This window comes from Triticum aestivum, chromosome 4D, assembly GCF_018294505.1.
Source record: "Triticum aestivum cultivar Chinese Spring chromosome 4D, IWGSC CS RefSeq v2.1, whole genome shotgun sequence".
Classification (NCBI taxonomy): domain Eukaryota; kingdom Viridiplantae; phylum Streptophyta; class Magnoliopsida; order Poales; family Poaceae; genus Triticum; species Triticum aestivum.
In genome coordinates this window covers 338,118,627-338,133,618 of record NC_057805.1, presented here as the reverse complement: position 1 = coordinate 338,133,618, position 14,992 = coordinate 338,118,627, and positions in this window count along the sequence as shown.

Genomic DNA, 14,992 nt, shown 5'->3' with positions numbered 1-14,992 from the left:
CTGCCGGGTATGGCTTCGGCAAGCCACAGCCGGATTGTCAAGTCCTTCATGGCCAGTTCGGCCAACCCTATGCAGTTTGACCAGCTGTTTTAGCTGATCGCTAAAGGGCACCGGATGTTCTGGCGCAAGGTATTGCGACCAGAACAACTTCTCTATTGAGCTCCCCTCTTCGGCTCGGAAGAATTCCGCAGCGTCAGAAACACTGCACGGCAGATCCGCAAACGCCCCTGGAGAACTCCAAATCCGGGTTAGTAAGAGGTACCTTCTCTTCACATACTTGCTTTGCATAATAAAAGCCTTACCCGCCGCAATTTTCTTGGCCTCTTCGATTTCCTAGAGGACGCCCTGGGCTTCAACCCGGGCCTCTTGTGCGCTTTGGTGGGCCTTTGCAAGCTCGGACTCTTGATTCGCAATCTTGCGCTCCAAGGACTCGTATTTCTTCACGGCGTCCTGGAGTTCTTTCTGGATCTCCCCGACCCTGGCCTCGTGCTTTTCACGGACGGATTGTTCTTCCGCCGCTCTCTCCTGGGCTTTTGCCAGCGCGGCCTTGAGGGTCTCCACCTCGGTCGCAGCTCCTATGACATATCATGATATTGTGATCAACATGAAACAATTCATATCTTTCTAGATTTGAATAGGCCATTGCATACCTTGCTTGTCCTCTAGCTGCTTTTTTACATGGCTGAGCTCTTCCTTGGTCCGCTCCAGACTCTGCTTCAGTCCGGAGACTTCGGCAGTGTGGGAGGTCACAGCCAGCAACGACGCCTGCTTATTCACATAGACATGTATGGTTAGTCTCTTGCGAAAATTATTTGATCCTCTGTCCGGCTTTCCTTTCCGAACACTGGATAGAGTCTCAGGGGCTACTGTCTATACTGTGACATTCTTTTCACATAATTGCGTTTCTTACCTCGAAGCCTGTTAGAAGGCTTGTGCAGGCTTCGGCCAGTCCGCTCTTTGCGGACTGAATCTGCTCAATCACCGTACCCATGAGGGTACGGTGTTCCTCAACAATGGAAGCACTTCGCAGCCTTCCAGTAGAGTATCCGGTGCCTCTGTTTGGACAGAGGTCACCGGCGGAATAGGCACGCCTCCTTCTTTCGAAGGAGGCTGCTTTCCGGATTCCGGAGCCGTATGGGTCTCCGGGGCCGTATTTGGCTGGGGGCCGAATTGGATATGGCCCCCATCGCCAGTCTCCATGGGGATTTGCTCCCCCATGTGTCCGGCAGCTGAGGTTTCACCCTCTGGCACCGCCCTGACGGCCTCCTGCACCTCTCCCTGGCCTGGGATCCTTCGGGACAACACCTCGGTGTCATCCATGGCCCTGGGAGAGGAGGCCGCCGGAAGGGACCCGCTGTCCATCACCTTCGGGTCCAGCGAATTCCCCGAAGATGAGGATCGCTCGAGGTCGGAACGAGCCGGACTGCAAGTGCATGATTCAACATGTTAAAACTATGAAGTAAAGAGGTTGTATATATGAATGCGTCAGTGTCTTTGAGTACTCACGATTCGGCCAGGGGCTTATCTCGGGGGCGCCGCTCTGGGCTGCTATCGATGTCCCACGCGGAGTTATCCGCGAGGGAGACCTTCCCCTTCTTGGACGCCTCTGCCTCCAGATTTTGGAGGCCGCCCTCTTCTTCCTTCCCTCCTCAGGGGGAGAGTAGTTTTCCTCCTCCTCCTCATCGTCCTCGACGGCGGAGGAGTGAGTCTCGGCGTCTTCGAACGTCACATCCGAAGCGCCCTTGCGGCGGAGACCACTTCTGGTCTCCTTGGCCTTTTTCTTGGCCTTCTTCTCCGGCGCCTGGTAGGGCGCCGGAACTAGCATCTTCGTCAGAAGCGAGATGGCTGGTTCCTCGGGCAGCGGAGCCGGACACTGAATCCGCTCCGCCTTCTTTGTCCAGCCCTGAAAAATAAATAGGGAGGCTTAGGCACCTTCCCTGAAAAAGCAAGTAAAGGATACAACTTGAAATGCGAAAGACTTACCGGACTGGCGGGATGGGCCAGGTCGTGCCCACGGTCCTCGGTCGTCTTCTGCCATGTCTCGTTGGCCTTGAAGGGCACCTTCCAGATATCTTCGTGCGTAGTTTCGAAGAACCGTTGCAAGGTCTGGTGCTCGGCCGGATCGAACTCCCATAGATGGCAAGCCCGGCTCTGGCATGGAAGGATCCGGCGAACTAGCATCACCTGGATCACGTTGACGAGCTTGCTGTTCTTGTCCATCATGCTCTTGATGCGCGTCTGCAGCGCTGTCAGCTCGTCCGACGAAGCCCAATTCAGGCCCTTCTCTAGCCAGGAGGTGAGCCGCATTGGGGCGCCGGACTTGAATTCGGGAGCAGCGGTCCAGGTGGCGTCGCGGGGCTCTGTGATATAGAACCATAGTTGCTGCCACCCTTTGACGGTCTCCACGAAGGAGCCTTCGGGCCATGTGACGTTGGGCATCTTGCTCACCATGGCGCCTCCGCACTCTGCGTGTTGGCCACCCACCACCTTCGGCTTCACATTGAAGATCTTTAGCCATGATCCAAAGTTGGGTGGGATGCGGAGGAAAGCCTCGCACACGACAATAAATGCCAAGATGTTGAGGATAGAATTTGGGGCTAGATCATGGAAATCTAGCCCATAGTAGAACATGAGTTCGCGGACGAAAGGGTGGAGAGGAAACCCTAGCCCGCAGACGAAGTGGGGGATGAACACTACCCTCTCATGGGGCTCCGGGGTGGGGACGATCTGCCCCTTGACCGAAAGCCGGTGGGCGACTTCCTTGGCCAAATACCCGGCCTCCCGGAGCTTAGTGATGTCCTTATCCTTGACGGAGGAGACCATCCACTTGCCCTGCGCTCTGGATTCGGACATGGTCGGAGTGCTTTCTTGAGGCGGAAGAGATGAGGACTTGGGCGCTGGAGCTCGAGAATGGGTGGGCAGAGAGAGAGAAGGCGTGGGTGAAAGGGGGTGGATCCTTATCTCCTTATAAAGGCAGCGAATATCAAGTGCCTCCCCACTCGCCTTAAAACTCGCATGTTTCCCAAGGGCCGTGCAGACGACACGGTTGGATTACCCATGCCCGTATTGATGAGAATCCCGTAATAAGGGGACACGATCTCTGCTTTGACAAGACGTGCCAATGAAACCGCATCTCAAAAATGTGGAGCGGCAGGCTGGAAAACGGTTCGAAATAATGACCGGGCGGTGACGTGGTGTCACGCTACAAAAAGTTGTCAGTAGATTGGACTCGTGAACTATTATATTCTCTGCGGTTGTGTGTGGTACTTGTTTTGCAGAGCCGGACACATTTCCTATGTTCGAAGGCTGCTTTGGAGTATTCGGAGGAGGAACCCGCCTTGCAATGCCGAAGACAATTTTCGCGCTGGACACGTCGTCATTGAAGCTTGGTTCAGGGGCTACTGAGGGAGTCCTGGATCAAGGGTCCTCAGGCGTCCGGACTATGTAACATGGGCCAGACTAATGGGCCGTGAAGATACAAGACAGAAGACTCTCTCCCGTGTCCGGATGGGACTCTCCTTGGCGTGGATGGCAAGCTTGGCGTTCGGATATGAAGATTCCTTTCTTTGTAACCGACTTTGTACAACCCCAGTCCCCTCCGGTGTCTATATAAACTGGAGGGTTTAGTCCGTAGAGGAAATCACAATCATACAGGCTAGACTTCTAGGGTTTTAGCCATTACGATCTCGTGGTAGATCAACTCTTGTAATACTCATATTCATCAAGATCAATCAAGCAGGAAGTAGGGTATTACCTCCATAGAGAGGGCCCGAACCTGGGTAAACATCGTGTCCCCCGCCTCCTGTTACCATCGACCTAAGACGCACAATTCGGGACCCCCCCCCCCCCCCCCGAGATCGACCGGTTTTGACACCAACAGCGGCATCCCAGCACGGCGCAGCCCCTGGCCGTGGTGGCACAAATCCACCAGGCCAGGCCGGCTCGATGCGGCTACCTCGGCAGCTCGGCGCATCTCCACGGAACAGATCGGGGCCGGGTGGACTTCACAGAGAGGTGTACAGTGCGGGGGAAGAACCTGGCGGCTGGGGGAGATAGGGAGAGGGCGCCTTGGAGGGTTCTGGAAGGGAAAGGAGATAAAGAGGCAGTCGTTAGATCTGGAGGGAATATACAGTGAGGATGGACGATCCGCGTGATGGTAAAACAGACCAATCAGAATGCAGGGTCGGCAGGGAGCTTGCACGCATTGCACGCGGTTATGTTATGGCTCAGTTTGGCACAACATTGCACACGGCCGGCCAGGAATTTCGACTCTATTTTTGTTGTTGTTTCTTTTTCTATCTATTTTGTTTTTTATTTTCTAATTCTGCTTCTATCTCTTTGTATTTTTGGCACGCTTTATTTAACTCAAATCAAAGTTACACCATCCATGTTCCTGTATGTTACATCAGAGGCTGGGCATAACAGTTTGCCATGTTCGATTCCCCTATGCTACTTAAATTTTTAATTAAAAAAACCATGTCCATGTGTATGCCACATCGGAGCCGATCCCCGTAGCATTTCACAAAAAAAATCGCCCCCCATAGTAGTTTGACATGTTAAGACAATATCCATTCATTTGGGGGCCTCGCTAGTCCATGACGGATCTGGGAACCGTCATGATCCATGACGGATCGTAAGCAGCTGGGACTGATGATACCCTATCTGTGACGGTTTCAAGGAACGTCATCAGAAATTCGTCGTGCATTAACAAATTTCTTGTAGTGAGAGCCAATGAGTTGTTTTCTATGCTTAAGACTGCGGAATCTGGAATGCAGAAGAACAAGTAAGTGTTGTTGGTAAATAAGACAATCGGTTTCCAAAAAGAAAGGCAAGTCCAAGAAAAAGCCTAGTGGCTCTGGTGTGACCATGTCCCAGAAGAGGAATAAGGGTGGAGCCACTAAGGAGACTGAGTGATTCTACTACAAGTATAAGGGGCACTGGAAGAGCAATTGCAATAAGTACTTGGCGGATAAGAAGAAGAATAGTTCTTCTGGTAAAGTTATACAAGTTAATGTTATTAATATTCTACTAGCTAGCAATACCTCTAAGTCATGGGTATTTGATACCGGATCGGTTGCTCATATTTGCAGCACGATGTAGGGACAGATGAAGGTTCGCAAGCTGGAAAGGAATGAAGTGATGCGTGTCGAGAACGGTGAAGGGATCTCCGCTCAAGCCGTCAGCATCATGTCCTTGAATCTCCCTTCAGGATTTATCTTAGAATTAAATAATTATTATTTTGTTCTGAAGTTGCGTAGAAACACTATCGCTGGATCATGTCTGATACGTGGTGGTTATTCCTATAAGTTTGAGTTTTAAACAATGGTTGTTCAATTTATTCTAAGGGACAAAAGGAAGCACACTGCATTCTAAGAAGAAGGTCTTCAAGAATGGACAGCTATTAATACTCCGATGTTACCGGTCAACTAAAATCCTAAAACTAGTTCCCAATCGTTTGTTGACCATATCAGTAATATCACCCACCACTAGAAAATCTTAGCCCGCGTATGAATCTATCGAGTTATTTCATATGTTTAGTTCAGTATTTAGTATCTCCTATTATTCATTTACACATTTGTTGGCAGCGCAAAGAGATTTTGTCGGGATAAGATAGCAACAAAGATATCAGAAGAAATTATAACTGCATTGAGCGTTTTCATTATAATGTGTTTTCATTTCTTACGGCTGTTGGCGAAACGAAGAAAGCGAGAGAAATGAATCTTGTAATCTATTTTAACACATAATGTTGTCATTCGTCCCATGCAGTGAGAAGAATAAATAAGTACCCCCTCCGTCCCATAATATAAGAGCGCTATATTATGGGACAGAGGGAGTAGAATATAAACTGATGTTGTTTCTCCATCCATATATGTTGTGTGAATTTTGTTTGTTGTGAATATTTTGGCTAACAAAGGTGAAATGGAGAAAAACATGTTCTAGATATAAGATGTTTTAGATATTTCAATATGAACTACATACGAATCGAAATGGATGAATAAACACACTAAAATGTGTCTACATACATCCAATTTAGAAAAACAGTTAAAACATCATCTAATGGTGAACGGAGAGAGTACTATGGGCGTGTTTGGTTACCTGCATGGTTTTTTGCCCATTTACATACTTGTCCCAGTTGGACCTGGCTGAGCAAATGCAGGCCAAAAACCAACATCTGCACTTAGTTTGGTTGCCTGCATGTCCTCTCCCTGCATCGTAACGATGCCTCTACACACCGCGTTTGGTTGCTCGCATTTTATGTGCTCACACGGGTGCATGTTATTTGGTTACATACGAGCATAGAGTTGTGCTCACCTTGTACCCTACTTGGTGAGCTTACCAACACCGTACACACGATCACACCGAGCACTGCTATGACGACGAACTGGACGAAGATGATGAAGTTCTTCAGCCCTAACGGTCAGTCCACCTTCTTGCCAACCTCAACCTTGCTGCATTAATGCTTTCGCACATACTTGGAGTAAGCATCTTCTGCCGCCTGCCTAGTTTTAGACCCTCCTCCGTGGTTGCTGTCATTGTACCCTGAAACTTGTTTGTTGCAAGCTTCCCATGAAGTGTAAACCCCTGGAACCCTACCTTCAAATACCACAAACCACTTGCCCTGGTAGTGCAAATGAGAAATAAGTTCAACCAACAAGCATTTGAACACACAAACAACAAGCAATGAAGAACTCTAGGAGCAAGCAATGGAACAGAACAACATTAGTAAGCATGCATGATCATAGCAAGTTCAACCTAGCACTACTTTGGTGTCATCCTACCACCGCATCCAAAAGAGGGTGTCATCCTATCACCGCAAGTTCGTGATCACTGCAAGGATCACCGTGAGGGGTTAGTATATACCACCTCACCAAAATATACACACCATAAGATTGTTTTCAAGCCCTGACTACACAAAATATACGTTGTCATCGTTGTCGTCCTTGTCTCCATCGCCGTCGAGGATCATGCACGTCGTCGCCACCAGCAGAAGCAACACTAGTAGTAGTGCTTGCCCAGCCAGGTCCTCAGACAGAGCACCCTGTGGTCTACTTCCATGGCAACAAACCCAACACCCTAGGCTTTGTTGTCCGGAAGGTGGCTGAGAGCCACCATGAGAGCCTCTGGGCTGAAGCCAATCTGATCCATGACGGCGATGTAGAGCTTAGGGTGGACGTCCACACTCTTGCTCTCCCTAATGGCAGTGGCCACCTCCTTCACTGGCTCAGTCATGCTTGTGAAGACGCTCAGCTCCTCCTCCATGAAGCCTGCCTGCTTCCTCTTCCTATCAAGCACAGGAACGTGCTCAGCATCCTTCTCAGGAGCATCAATGTTGATGGTGTCTGACTCCTGGGTGTCTAGATACTCCTGCATCGGCGAGCCAAGCGGCTGACCAGAGCCCATGCCATGCTTGCCGGTTGCCAGCTCGAAGGAGAAGATCTGCTGCATCTGCTGGTAGTTCTAGATAGGGGTGTTGAGGAACTCAACGTCCTTGGGGTGAGCCTAAGAAGAAACAGGGCAGACGGGTTAGTTAGTATGGCAATGGTTCATAGGCTTGAACTGCTGGTCTATTAGAATGGCATGGTTTGTGAGCTAATCGCGACGTGGCCTTGGTAGTGCTCTGCCTCCAGAAGGATCGAGCAGGTGTCCTCATCCCATGAAGCACCGCTAAGGTCTCTGAGCTTGGACACTTGGATCCATCGAGCTCTCCACTTCCTCAGGTGGCTGTACACCTGGGTCGAGGTGACCTCCTATCCACAGAAGTCGAACACCTGATTTGCAACAAGGTTCAAGTGCACCTCCTTGAAGCCCTTGTCAGTCCTTACCCCACTAGCTATGATCTCACACATCTTGTTAAGCACAAAAGTGGAGAGGAACGGCTGCCATTTCATGATGTTCCCCCTGCCATCCTTCTTCTCCTTTGCTGCTGCCTTTAGAGCAGCAGCATGAGCAACAACATTGGGCTGAGTCAGCACAAATGGAGGAACCGTAGGCGGCAACTCGAAAACCTCTAAATCAAGAGGCATCTGTTCCAGAGGAGGCTGGGAGTCCTCGACGTACGACGGTGGGAACTGGCTCTCGGACAGCACGAGGGCCTGACTATACTCTTGCATGGTCATGTCCTACAAACGTAAGTGTCATCAACACCACAAGACACTACACATGGACAGTATGAACTAGCAGTACAATATGGACAGATCGAACTAGCGGTACATCTGGGACAGATCGAACTAGCATTACATCTTGGACAGATCAAACTAGCAGTAACACATGCACAAGCATACCACAGCATAACAGAGCACTAATCATGGAGAACATATCACTAATCATGGACACATGGATGATCTTGTTCAACACTTGCACACTAGCATACCACGGATTCATCGATGACCACTAACTACCAACACTTGCCCACATGGAAACAACCCCTAGCATGCTCGAAATCCATCACAAATAGCTACTACACCATCACAGTCAAACAGATCGGACGGCCTAACCTTTGCACATGGACAGATCTAGCTAGAACTAGAAGAGAGGAGGTGGTGATTGAACTTACAGAGGCCATCGGAACGGCCGTGGAGGAGGTGCCTGGCACGTCGGAGAGGAGGAGTCGACCCGCCGGCGCGGTCAACCGGTCGCTGGGGTAGATGCGCCGCTTACCTCGTCGTCGAAGTGGATCCGCGCCGAAGGGAAAGCTCGAGAGGGGGGTAGTGGAGGGAGTTTTGCCGCGGCAGTGACCCTCGATATATAGGGCGACCGAATTGGCGGGTGGTGACTCGAATTCGTCCCGCCGCTTTTTCGTAGATGTGCCATCGCTCCCACCATCTCCCTCCCCTGCGCGGCGCGGTGCGGCGTTCCCCTCCCCTGCATCGCTCGAGCCTGACTCGCTGGAAACGGCCGATTCGGCCGTTCCTAGCGGGCCAGGCTGAGGGGTGCTTTGAGGTTCGTGCTATGCGGGCCAAACAGTAAACACATGCATTCAAACAACCAAAAAACAACCGGCGCGGGCCTGGCTGGGTCTAATGCAGGCTACCAAACGCGTCCTATATAGGAGGACCATTGCATGGTTCAGAATATAAAATAGTCGCTGTAAAACCTCTGCACTAGGTCTATTCTAGTCGGTTCTTACTGAGAACAGTATGTGTAGGTCCGTCACAGTCGGTTCTACGCCGTGCTGTAAAGGCCATTGGGATCACCGTCCCCTCTAACTGTCAGCATAAGTACCCGCCAGCAATAGGATTTCTCAGCCGACTAAGAAGGCCATATCTGTACTAATGTGAAACAGTGCCTCCTTGGTTACGATCCTTGCAGTGCTCTCAGCTTCTCACCTTTTGTGGTGACAACTCAGGTGGCTCTTCAAAATCTTCGTGTTTATTTTGGATTGTGCAAGTTTGCTCTTCTGCAGTTTTTTTGGTTTGCATTTTATTAATAAAGTCACGTCATTGCTAAAAAAGTCTAGTGCCACAAAAGGAAAAGGAGACCATAACAACCTGAAAATGAATCTGATGACCCCGCAAAAAAAAATGAATCTGATGAAAAGGTGTATTAGCTATGTACTTTATGGTACTAACAGGTTTTTTTTTTCCGGTGATGGTACTAACAGATTTGACAATATCTAGTGAAATGTATTGCCTGGCGAGATTGCTTTGATCAAGCTGATAAGCTCACCCGACCCACCGGGAAATGTAAAAGCATCGTTCTCATTCATTACTTGCGCGGTTTCTAAACCTTTTGCAAAGAAAGACCCAACCAATATTAATCTTCTCGCTCAAGAATACCAAATTCACTTTTCTCAAACTCGCATTTATAAGTCAACAAGAACAATTATATTCAGAGCGTTCGGTGTGATCTGGCCTCCTGGCTAGTACACCTGCGCCCATGAAGGAGTTTGCATGATTAATTGCTGTATATTGACAAGAACATCTGGTCATCTTCTCCACTGCATGCGTGTATGTGATTTTACAAACGTAGGCCGCGCCACAGCCAGTTTGTGTGGTGCAACCACACCAACCAAACTTCTTGGACAGCCAAACCTGAGGGGAATTCTGTCACAACGTTGGGTGTCAAAGTTTAGTTGGTAGGACTATTTGTCTGATGGATGGATGAGGCAATCGATATGTTTTGATGGATGGATGTAGTTAAAGCTACATATATATGCAAGGGACACATATATAGCTTAGGGTTTGAACAAAGTGGGACGGAAGCAACCGACTAGGTCGACCTCTTTTGGTTCGAACATACTCCCTCTGTTTCTTTTTACTCCACGTATAAAATTTGTTTGAAGTCAAATTACACAGAGTTTGACCAAATTATAAAAAGATATCAACATCTACAGTACCAAAACTATAAAGTTTGGATCCTGATCTCATGATCATGTAATGGTATTGATTTCATATTGAATGTTGATATTTTTTCCTATTAAGTGGGTCAAACTTTACGAAATTTGACTTCGAACAAATTTTATATACACACTAAAAAGAAATGAAGGGAGTACATATGCTGTGCTAGAAGGGATAAAAGAGGGAGAGAAGCAGCAGTGAGGGAGAAGACTTGTAGGAAGCCAAAGAGTGTGGATTTGTTGTACTACAGTACCGGTGCCATTCAGTTTGCGTCAATATTCATGCTATCCTTACATAGATTTTTTTTTGTTGCTTCCAAACAAGAAAACATTTGAACTTGAAAATTTGCAGGTCAACTATACACAAGTGCCACTCTTTGTATAAAATGTTTTCGATTTTTTATGACACATAAATTTGTCAGATTTAAAATTTTGAATGAGTTGTGTCATTTTTAAAAATTTATGTTATGCCAAAAAAAATCAAAAACTTTTCTGCACATGGTAGTACTTGTGTGATGTTGATCTGCAAAGTTTCGAGTTCAAATATTCTTTTATTTGGAAGAACAAAAAGAGAAGCTTGCTTGCATAAACTTTGGTGCAAAAATAGACACGGAGATATAAAGTACACTAGTACTCCTATAATACCCTCCGTTCCAAATTACTCATCGTGGTTTTAGTTTGAACTAAAACCACGACGAGTAATTTGGAACGGATGGAGTAGTACAAACAGAACTTTCCCGAAGCCAAATGTGCTGGGAGTCAGTGGCGGATCCACCATAGGGGACAGCCAGGGCGGCCACCCCGGGTCTTTAGCAACGAACATCGACCCACCCCTACCTATCCTCCGGCAGCATGCAGATTTCACGGTGGCTGCGAGCAATTTTCATGGTGGCCGCGCTATTTTCTGTTTCCACGAAGCGATGCCTTTTTTGAGGGGTCACCAAGCGATACCTGAGAAGGGCGCGATTATGTCTTGCTTGACACCAGATAGTAGCACGTCTCACCTCAAGCTGCCACCGGAATGGGCCGGCCAAGCGTGGACCACATGCCTTCAACACTCTTTTTTCATCAGTTTTTCCACATTTTGGCTTTCTTTTTTTTCATTTCTTTACCTTTTTTAAAAATCACTTTACATACAAATTCGAAACATGTTAACCATGTAGTTGAAAAATGTTAATTGTGTATAGAAAAGTGTTTATAATGAATATTAAAATTGTACAACGTGTATGCAATAAAGTAGATATCAAATCATATATATTGAAAAAAATGTTAATCATGTATCTGAATTTTTTAAAATATACAGTGTGCGTGAAAAAAGTAGACATCAAAAAATATCGTGTGTTTTTCTAAAACATTAATCATGGTTCAAAAACTAAAAGTGTACATAAAACACGTTCTAAATGTATACAAAAATTGTAAATGTGTAATAAATCATCTATCTGAAAAATGTTAAAAGCCTATATAAAAAAATATACGAAAATGCAAAAAAAATTACAGTAAATATTTTTTTAAATGTTAATCATATATTTATAAAAAATATTAACAAGAAAGCAAAGAATTAAAAAAAGTATATGTAGAAAATGAAGAAAAAAAGAAAACCAGAGTATAACAAAGAAAGAAAGAAATACGTAAAATCATTAAGAAAGTAAAAAAACCAAAGTAGAACAAAGAAAATAAAGAAAACAGATAAATAACTAAAAAAACAAAGAAAACGAAAAAGAATAAACAGAAGAAGCCCGAAGCTGATCGAACATACAGCACAACGAGCAAACCACGGCAATTGGCGGGCCCGCTAGTTGTCGCCCGTAGGCGATTACTACTAGGAATCGGTACAGATCCTCAAGAAAACTAGGAACCGGTACGCGTGACATATAGTGGAGCTCCTATGTGATGCTCTCTGCGTCAGAGAGTCGACGTTTCACAGAGGGCGCGGCTCACCTGGGCCGGCCGATATTGCGATGGCACTTCACGAGGTGGAAAAACACCCAACAAAAAATTGAGCGCTACTCCTATGTGACGCTCTGTGCGTCAGAGAATCGAACGTTTCATAGAGGGCGCAGCTCACCTGGGCCGGGCCATATTGTGATGGCACTTCATGAGGTGGAAAAACACCAAAAAAATCGATACTGCCAGGAATCAGTACGGATCCTTAAAAGAAACTAGGAATCGATACGGGCGACATATAGGGGGGGGCTCCTATGTGACGCTCTCTGTGTCGACGTTTCACATAGGGCACGGCTCATCTAGGCCGGCCCATATTGCGATTGCACTTCACGAGCGCTACTCCTGGGGTTCGAACTCTAGCCTTCGCAGTGATGCGTGTGTTGTCCTAGCTGCTCCGTTGGACAAGCTTTTGTGCTAGATATTCAATGCGGATATTAAATAAACAAACTAAAGCGGCAAAAATCTAAACATTAACCAAGGACCCTTTTTTTAGAAAATCGAACCAAGGACCTGGTGCTAGTGAACCAAAATCGCTAGCCACTGTAACTCCTAGAAAATTATAACTAAAATAGCAACCCCGTGCATACAAACTATAAGTCGCAAGATATTTAAAATTCTTAGAAATTTCGAAAGTTCTTTTATTTTTGCAAAATTTAAATATTTTTTGAAAGACGAACATTTTGCCGCCACTTCCTGAAACACAGCCACTTCCTGAAAACGTGAACATTTATTGAGTTTCTCAAACATTTCTTGAAAAAAGGAACAAAATTGAAATGAGGACAGTTTTTGAAACGCAAGATACATTTTCTGAAAAACAGGAACAACATTTGAGAACCCGCATTTTTCTTAATTATGAACAACTTATTCAACATGCAAATATTTTCTGAAAATTCCCTGAAAATTGCTTGAATTTGCAATTAAAATTTGAAAATATGAACAATTTTCGAATACGTGAACAAATTTGAAAATGATGGAACATTTTTCGAATTTGTGATTTTTTTAAAACAGAAAAAAATCAGAATTATGAGCATGTTTTAAAACACAAGCATATTTTGAAATAAGAACAAATTTTGCAAAACACGATATCCCCCGAACATTCTTTGAATTTGCTAACCAAATTTGGAAACATGAATATTTTTAGAATATGTGAACAAATTTGAAACATCTTGTAAAATTTCATATCATTTTTTAATTAATGAACAAAACTTAAAAATGCGAATATTTTTTCGAATTCTCCAAACATTTTCTGAATTTGACCCCAAAAAAATCAAAAACATGAACAGTTTTGAAATTGGTTATCAAATTTTGAAAGTGGGAATAATTTTTTAAATTCCCAAATATATTTTGAATGTGTGAACAAAGACATAAATTACAAAATTTCCTAAAATTTGAAATTGGAAAAAATTGTCTTGTTTTGTAAAAGAAGCAAACAGTATTTGAAATTCTAATTTTTTTGGAAAAAAGAATAGAAAAGGAGAAACGGAAAAAAACGAAAAAGGAAAGAAAAAGAAAAAAGAAACAAAATAAGGAATAAGGAGAAAAAAACAGGAAAAGACAAAAAAATAAATGGTTCGGGAACCTTCTAGAAGGTTCTAAACATCGGAAAAACCAGCTGGGTACCTTTCAAAACGTTCCCAAAACCGAGATCAGAGGTGCATGTCTCGCTGCTAAACGGCCTGGACCGTGTCGGTCGGTCGTTCGACGGGGGCGCGCGAATCACTAACAATTTGACGCAAAATGCGTCAAATAGTAAATCGCTCATATAGCCATGGTGAGTGCGAAATCACTAATTGAGGAGTACTCTTTCCAAAGATCACTTCCACCTTCCCTGATTGTGACAAGTGACGCTTTGCATGTGCACCACCAATCTGTGGTTGGATGGTTAGGTGGACAGTGGTATCCCCAGCCCACCAAGGTTCAAATCCGGATGCTCGCATTTATCCTGAATTTACTTCAGTAATTCGGCGATACACGCTCAATAGGAGACGTTCCCGTCGACTACGAGGCACCTACGGTGACTTCGTAAAATCTCAAGATGATATGTCGGCTCAGTCTCTCGGATGTGCTCATAGGGGTAGGGTATGCGTGTCTGCATTTATAGGGGTGAGTGTATGCACGTAAAAGTTTTTTTTTCTTTTTTTCATAGATCCGTTTATTCAAAATGTTTTATCTCTTAAACCGTGCGTCCAAATCTCAAACCCTTTTCATTGTTGGATTCCTCGAGTCGAGATCTTCAAAACTAGATCCCATGTTGATAGGTTTTAATGAACTTTTTTTAAGAAAAAATCGGACAAAAAAATGGACGGAAAAACCGAACAGGGAGCACATTTTTTCCTCTCGAAAGCCATTTCCGAGAGGCACGGCCGTACCTCTTGCGAAAGAAAAATAAAGAGAGAACATGTGTTTCTTTTTCATTTTCCGAGAGGCACGTCCGTACCTTTCGTGGAAGCAAAACCGTGCATCTCACGGAAAAAAAGGGTTATTTTTCGTTTCCGAGAACTACACCGTGTCTCTCACGGAAGCAAAACCATACCTCTCACGAAAGAAAAAAAAAAAGAAAACATTTTTTTTCGTTTCCGAGAGGCATGGCCTGCCTCTTGCGGAAGCAAATCCATGCCTCTCGGAATTTATTTGTACAAAAGCTAAGGAAAACCGGTGAAAAAATGAGAAGCCAAGAAAACCAGGAAAAAAAACTATCTAAAAATCAGAAAG